Source organism: Crocuta crocuta, unplaced genomic scaffold (assembly GCF_008692635.1).
Source record: "Crocuta crocuta isolate KB4526 unplaced genomic scaffold, BGI_CrCroc_1.0 scaffold260, whole genome shotgun sequence".
In the NCBI taxonomy this organism is placed as follows: Eukaryota; Metazoa; Chordata; class Mammalia; order Carnivora; family Hyaenidae; genus Crocuta; species Crocuta crocuta.
In genome coordinates, this window is record NW_027527525.1 from 3,028,208 (window position 1) to 3,036,219 (window position 8,012).

Sequence of the window (8,012 nt, forward strand, 5' to 3'; positions counted from 1 at the left end):
TCAGATGAGCCCAGAGGCTTCCAGAGAGTAGCATTTTATCTTAATTATCTCTGTCGTCTGGTATACTTTGCACACTGCCAGGTATACACTAGATGCTTAAAAGTTACTACCGATGGCAGTGGATTGAATGGTGGCCCCAAAAGATACGTCCACATCCACATCCCTAGAACCTGTGACTATGATCTTATTGAGAAAAGAGTCTTTGCACATGTAAGTTGAGGATCTTGAGTTGAGAACATCCTGAATTATCCAGGTGGATCCTAAATCCAATGACAAGTGTCCTTGGAAGAGACAAAGAAGATACAGAACACAGAGGAGGAAGCCACATGAAAAGAGAGATTGAGGTTGAGGCAGCCACAAGGCAAGGAATGCCAAGGATTGTCAGAGCCACCAGAAGTTCAGGAAGGGGCAAGGAACGATTCTCCTGTACGGCCTTTGGAGTGGGTGTGACCTTGCCAACACTTTGATTTTGAACTTCTGGTCTCCAGAACCGTAAGACAATGCATCTCAGTAGTTTTAAGCCATAAAATGTGTGGTACTTTTTTACCTAGGAAACTAATATACTGACCCTCTTGGCTTCACATAATCATGCAGTTTGTTATTATCTAATCCAGTGATTTCCGAACTTAAGCTCAGCAGAGCCCTCCATGGCCACCATGATATATTAATAAATATGGTACCTATTTGGTATTTGGAGGTATTTCAACATTTCTTGTAACCAACTTATTCTGCAACTTAAAAAAAAAGAAGGTAAATGTAAAAATTTGAACAAACAACCCTAAATCTTGTCCAGCACAACATGGTAACACTGAAGATCAGAGAAGTTACATGACTTGTCCAAGTTCTCTTGGAAGCAAGAGGTACCACAGTCAGTACCTCCACCATCTTCTTTCCGATGCAGGGTTCTTCCTGGACACAAAGAGCCACAGTAAACCATTGTCCTTGGGAAAGAAAGAAGAACATATTAGCAGCACTCTCATTAGAGTCAAAGACAATACAATATGCCCTTGGTGATCAGCAATGCTCTTCACCATCCTACTCGAGGGTCCAAACATCGTGACAGGTAGAGGTAAAGGAAGAAAATGGAAGAAGAGAAAGAAGAATTCAGGTAATGGGGCGGGGGGGGGAGGGGGGGGAGGGGCTCCTGACTGGCTGCAAGAGATTTAAAGAAACCATGTGTACACTGGTAAAGGTAGAATATTCTTCCTTCATATCTGAGCAGTTAGTACAGTCTGTGTCATCTTGGAGTCAGACAAAAGCGAATCCCATTGCCACCTGTCACTTATGTCTAGGTGACCTTGAGCAAAATTAACCTCTCTGAGTCTCAGTGTCCCGAGTAAATGGGAATAATCCCTACCTTGCTGGGTGGTCGTAGGACTTAAATGAGATGACAGAGCCTAGGGATCTGACCCAGACTCTGGAGCGATGCTAGTAGACCCTCGTCTCTATGATACTAGCTGCTGACCTTGGGCAAGTACCTCTCTGGGCCTGAATTTCCTTACCTGCAAAGCAGGGATGTTACCTGCCTCCAAGGGTCAGTATGAAGGTTAGAATAAGCTAATAGTTCTAAAGTACTTAAACAGTACCTGGCAGAAGAGTGCTGTATGAGCATCTGTGAAATTAAAAATCAGTATGAAAATGTACCTAAGGAAGAANGGGGGGGGGGGGGGGGGGGGGAGGGTTGGCTGTAGAGGAAGTGGGAAGCCCAGTGTGTGTTCTGGCCCAGAGATGACATAAAAGGATTCCCTGGCTCTCTTCCAAGCTGGTATGTTCACAGGGGACCGAGCACAGCACCCGTGTCCAGTGTGGGGGCCGACCGTGCACAGGGGTGGCTGCTGTCAAGCCTGGGGTGGGCAAAGCGTGGGCGTGCTCCGCCCGAGGAAATGGTCCTCTTCCTGCTTCCCACCTTGGCGCCCCCAGGAGTGGGCTTCTTTGGATGCTGGGCACACGCTTTTCTCTCCCAGGCTGCGGGAGGGCCCAGGCCAGCGGGACCGAAAAGGACACACGCCCTGGGAAGACCCAGCAGGCAGCTTGGAGGGGAGAACAGAGGGGCTCCAGAAGGACACGAGGCCGCCTAGCCTAGCAAAACGCCCCGGGGCCGGCCACACACACACACACACACACACACACACACACACACACACCCCCTCTTTTGGGTGCTCAGATCAGAGTTCAAAGGGGAAGATTCAGCTTCTAAAGGAGGGGCTGTGAGGGCTTGACCACAGGCTCATCTCTGCAGGTCTCTGTTTCCCTTTCAAGGGGTGAGTCACGCTGCTGGAAAATGACAAACTCGGGTAAATAAGATAATAGGGATGACACGCGTGACTCAGCTGATGTGGACGCCCACCCAGCAGGGCGCAGAGGCCCCACGTGGGCAGGGGGCTGCTTTGGGAAAAGGTGGATGGTTGTGAATAGGGAATCCACTCAAGATCTGTTTTTTTCTCATCTTGGTTGCGGACAGCGCTCCACGAGGTGTTTTATTCCCCCCTCCCCCACCGGGAGCCCCGGGTCTGGGGGGCATTGGCGTTGCTCACAGGGGAGGGAACCAAGGGCCAGGGAGGAAGGGGCGTGTGCAAACCTTCCTTTGACAGTCGTGGAAAACAGCAGCTCCCTCCCGGGTCCCAAGGACCAGCCCCGCCCCAGAGGACTGCTCTACGCCTCCCTTTCTCTCCCAAATCCTCCACCAAAGTTGACTTTGGACACTGACGTCTGTGTGCGTGAAATAACAGGATGTCCGGGATTTATTTTTTTTCTTTTCTTTTTCTTTTTCTTTATTTCTAGGAGAGAGAGAGAGAGACAGCGTCAGAGAGAGAGGGAGTCACAGACTGAAACAGGCTCCAGGCTCTGAGCTGGCAGTCAGCGCAGAGCCCGACGCCGGGCTCAAACCCACGAACCGTGAGATCACGACCTAAGCAAGAGTCGCACGCTTAACCGACTAAGCCACCCAGGCGCCCCTCCGGCATTTATTTTAAAAAGTCTGCTCCCCGCTCTGAAATCATTGGCAGATGAGACGGGCCAAACCCCGTGGGAAGCACGTAGGGGGGTCCACCAAATTGTTCTTTCTCCCTTTGTGTCTGTCCTGCACTTTCCATAATGAAAACACCTTTGTTGTCATCTAGGAGCTTTGGTCCAGCCACTGTCCCTAGCCTTTAACCTGCTAGAGGAGCAACCAGAGCCTGCTGGGAACGTTTGGACACCTCACTTCCCTTCCTGGGCCTCAGTTTCCCCAGAATCCTAGCCATCCTCTGATAAAGGAGAGGGTTGGCTCTGGTGCTCTCTGAGACTTTTCCAGCCCTGCTTCCCTGAGGCATCCCAACCTCTCAACGCCCCCAAACCCCGTGCCTGGTTTTGAATCCTGGGCCGACCACACACTTAGTACATGACTTTGGGCAACTCATGTAACATCTCTAGACATCCACCTGCTGGTCTGAGAGGTGGCGATCATAATATCCACGTCATGGAGTTATTATAGGGAGTCATGGAGTTTATATTCATAAAACACTTAAGACGGTGGTGTTGCAGAAATCATGTTGAATAAAGAGAAGGGAAGATTGCAGAAGCTGGCTGCTCTTCTATGTCAGACTGGCAGCTTTGTTCCCAGAGTGCCAGATAGTAAATGTTTTCGGCTTCACTGGTCACAGGGCTCTGTGACATCCAGGCTGAGGCAGCTTGAAGCTGATACCCACCTCCCTTGCTCTCTGTCCTCCTGGCCGCTGTCACCCACCGAGGCTCTATGTCCCAGACGGTGTCACCTCAGAACTGAAGTGAACTCACCCTCCGCATTGCACTTGAGCCGAGTGTGACATAAACTATTGTATTCGTTACGCCGCTGCAATGTCTGTGGCTTATTTAGGGACATCGGCAGCGTAGCCCCGCCTGGCCTGACATGCAGGCAGCCCTGGAGGCTGTGGAGAAGGCAGCGGCTGCTCTCTCCTGGGTCCGCTGCGAGTTATGCAAACTGCCCTTGCTTTGTTTCTTTTCGTTGTCAGACGTGGATTCAAGCCCCTCTCCGTGCTGGCTGCCATCTTCCCAACACCTTCTGATCTGCGCACCGCCTTCTCTAAGCCGCTACCCAGGATTGACCTTGACTCCCACATGGACCTGACTTTCCGCAGGACAGGACCACCTACAGGAATGTGCCCTGGGGTCACGTCAGGTGTGTGTGGGGGTGGGGTGGGGTGGAGGGAGGTCAGGTCAGACTGTTAATGCATATGGCGTTTCCTGTGACTCAAAACCCTTGCGCGCACATTTCAGTGCTTCAGCTGGGCCCGTCTTCTTGTACAGTTTTTGTATAATTGGCTTTAATGGGCACCAGGAGACATGTCACGTCTCCTCCCCAGGCTGCAGTGCCCCTTGACGGTCACCCAGCTGAAGAGAACAGAACAATCTGAGAGGAATGGTCAGAAAGCACGGCTCATATCCACAGTTCTGTGACTTGCATATCACAGTCCCAGGTTCCCGGAGGGATCCTGAGAAATGACAGTTCAGAGGGAGCTGTGGTTTATGGGGACAGTTCTTTTAAGCTGGAAATCAGGATACAGAAAAAAAAAAAAAGCTTGAGTGCTTCTGTGCGGGGCAGGCTGGAGGATTTATTTGACATTGGGAGAATTTGGGGAATGTCAGTGGTCCCGTGAACCAAAAGGAAAGCACTTTTGGCTCCTCTGTTCCCAAGGCAAACGGGGGGAGAGGGGGGTGGCAGGAGGGGGGCAGTTATAACAGATCTTATCTTCCAGGGCCTTGGAGAAGGAAGAGCTCTTAACTGCTATCACGGGGGCTATGGGTTCTACCTGACCCACTGGACGCTCTCCAAGTAAGAAGCAAAGAAGGACTTGGGGGCCAAGCAGGCCTGCGTTCAAATCCTGGTTCTACCTTTAGCTGCCAGGTGAGCCTCAGCATGTCCCTAAACTTCATTTGAATTCGGCTGGGCTGGTGGACCTACTTTGAAGAGCGGGTGTGAGGATTACGTGGTGAAGGTCTACAGACCCCAGGCTCTCAGAAGGTTTTGGAGCTAGAAGTAGCACAGCTCACCCCTTCTCCTGCTGGATGCCAAGTACTTCTTTCACAAGGTACGAGGTACTCCTGCTATATACTAGGTACTTCTCCCACAAGGTACTAAGTACTTCTCCCACAAAGTACTAGGTATTTCTCCATCTAGGTTCTTACTCCTCCTAGATAATAGATAGAAGGAACTATAGAGATTTTTAAAAAATACACTTTATTTGAATATTTTAAGCCTTTAGATCTGGAGACTGTCTTAGAGCAGTGGTTCATGCTGTGTATTAGATGCTGGGTGGGCGATCATATCCATATTTGGGTATGGGAAGCTTTTTACAAAAACCCAATGCCTGGGCCCACCTCCAGGGGACTCTGATCCAAGTGGTCAGGGTGACTATAATCTACTGCTGGACTTGAACACCACAGTCCAGCACCTCCCTCCCACCAGAGGGACCCCACCCACACAGCAGTCACAGGTCAGGGTGCTAACATTGATGGGGGTCCCTGCAAGCACCCAGACTTAGAAGTTCCGGCCTTGAAAGCCAAGCACCTGTCATGTGACTTTCCACCCTTCTCTTGAGAAAAAGGTTTGACAAACTCTGGAAGAACCCAGTACCTCAAGCCTGGGGCTCCTCCTTTCCCAAGAGATAATTTGTGGATGTTACAATAAAGAGATGGGAAAGAAAGATGAGGTGTTCTTCAAAGTCTCTATATCTTATTGTAAATCATGAGATTTTTTTTTCCATGTCTGTGACTCTGTAATAAACCCATTAGAGATTAGAGGAAATGAGGCTCCCAGGGCCCCAAATGTGAAAGAAGAAATAGCAATTAAATGTCATTGTTGTCCAAAAATAAATGTCTCAAGTGTAAAAGAGGAAAGGAGGTCACCTCGCCTCTAGGCAAGCAGTGACCACATTATGTCTTAGGACCTTGACCATGAAGAAGCTTCCTCGTGAGGGTGGGCGGGAGAGGGAGAGGGGAGAGGGGGGTGGTCTTCACCATCCAGAATCATTTGAAACAATCCCAGGGAAGAAATCTCTGTGGCTGAGAGAGACACTGCCTGCAATGCAGGTGATGGTTGATCGTATCCCAATATTATCTTGAATAGAAAAGGGAAGGGGTCTTGTTGAAAAATCCACCTGCTGATCTATGTCTCTTGGAATTCTAAACCTTTCACAGCCTGCCTGGCTAGTTTTTTAAATTCATTAAGAGGCTGGCTCGATAAAGGGAAACACTTCTGTTCTTTGGCCAAAACTTTTTCCCAAACACCTGCAGGGAGAGAGAAGGCAGTTTAAAGCATGAAAAGTAAAATGCCAGGAACAGTGTCAGAATCGAGGTGGATCAGAAGAAAGAAGGCAACAGGCAGGCTTGGAATGTTAACCCTGCTCAGTAGACAGATGTAACCCAATGAATACCAGTCCTTCCTTCCCCGTATCCCCAGGAAGATGACACTTCTGCCTTCCCTGTGAGGAAGCACGAGTAAAGCAGTCAAGATGAAGATCTGTCCCCAGCACTTCCACAGACGACAGATATATATGTTCCTGCAATTTCACACATCTGCATGCCAAGGCAGGAAGGCGGGGGGAGGGGGGGGGCATCTGTGGAATGTTCCTGAGATCACACCAGCTCCATGAACCCAGGGGCAATCTCATTACTCCTCTTTCCGTGCCCCTTTAATCTTTATTCATGCCACCATGAATTTTTATTGCACGTCCTGGGCACACAGTAGGTATTCCAAGGGCCGAAAGGAAGTAGAAAGAGAGACTAAAATTCCTCAGACTTCATGGTGACATTCAGTCAGGAAAGAAGGCTGTCCTCTCTTTCAAACCGCCTTCTGCAGGCTTCAAATCACCCGAATCTCAGCCCCAGCCCTGTGCATCCCCCTCCACTCCCAGCCTGGGCTGTGACTTGAGCGAGTCATCCAGGTTCTCTGCACCCCAATCTCTTGCCGACTAAAATGATGGTAGTTGCCTTACCTTCCTTGCGTGGTTGCTGTAAGAATCAAGTACGTATACAGATGGGGTCTACATAGAATGGCATGGAAGGTGAGGAGGAGGGGACCTGCCCTGCCTCCCACCCACATGGCAGCTGTGGGTTGATATGGGGGGGAGGAGGCTGCCATTGATGGTGATGACCAGGATGATCACAGCCATGACAATGGCCTTGTAATCTCACAGTACAGATTCTGTGCACAGACTGAGTAGCGCCTGGTCAGAGAGGAAATGACGCATTGGCAGGTCACTACCTCTCCCTACGAGCACACCTTGATTTAGGGCATAATCCTAAATAAGGAGACTCAGAGTATTTAGTCTGCTTTCGCAAATCATTTCCAGCATTTTCTTTTTGTTTACATTAGGATGAGCACTCCTTGGAAGCTGTCAAAAATGCTCAGGTAGGAATGGGTGGCCATGACTTCCACTGATACCCAAGGCTCCAGGCAACAATGCTGATATCCCGCCTCCCCGCCTGGCTGCTCAGTGAGCCTGTGCATCTGAGCTTTTCCAGGTGCACCCGATACTTCCTTGAGACCCATGGGAACAGCGAGGCCCTCCTCCCTCTGTTGATGCTCTCCCACGATGTTGCAACAATCTTTCTGGACCAGAGACCAGAGGCGGGAGGAAGGCGACTAATGTTTATTGAGTGCTAACTAGGTACTTTACTTAATCCTCACAATTACCCTATGTAATAAAAATCATTACCCCATTTTATAGATGAGACAACTCGAGGTCTCGGAGATAAAGTGACTTGTCCAAGATCACATTGCTAATAAACAATGGGACTAGAGCTTGGGGGAGGCCTGGCTCAAAGCACTGTATGCTAAGTGATGTGGGAAATGCAGAGGTAAATATTCTGGGGGAAATACACCTTAGAGGAGTCTTTGGTCCAGGGAGGGAGACAAACAGGTGCAACTACCAGAAAACATTTACAAGGGACAATGTGAAGAATGGCAACATTCAGACCCCAGGATCCAGGAAGTCTTCGAAAAGCAGATGGCACTTGCAGGCGACCGTGAAAGG

The 8,012-nt window shown here is 49.7% G+C and overlaps 1 long non-coding RNA gene across 1 annotated transcript in view; it reads right to left on the reverse strand.

Moving 5' to 3' along the window:
• Positions 1-823: 823 nt before the first annotated feature.
• The window catches only part of LOC144231932 (uncharacterized), a 25,065-nt gene continuing 17,876 nt past the window's right edge, over positions 824-8,012 (reverse strand). The window contains exon 3 of the long non-coding RNA XR_013335247.1: positions 824-941. This is a non-coding gene — a long non-coding RNA (uncharacterized LOC144231932). The remainder of the gene's footprint in view (positions 942-8,012) is intronic.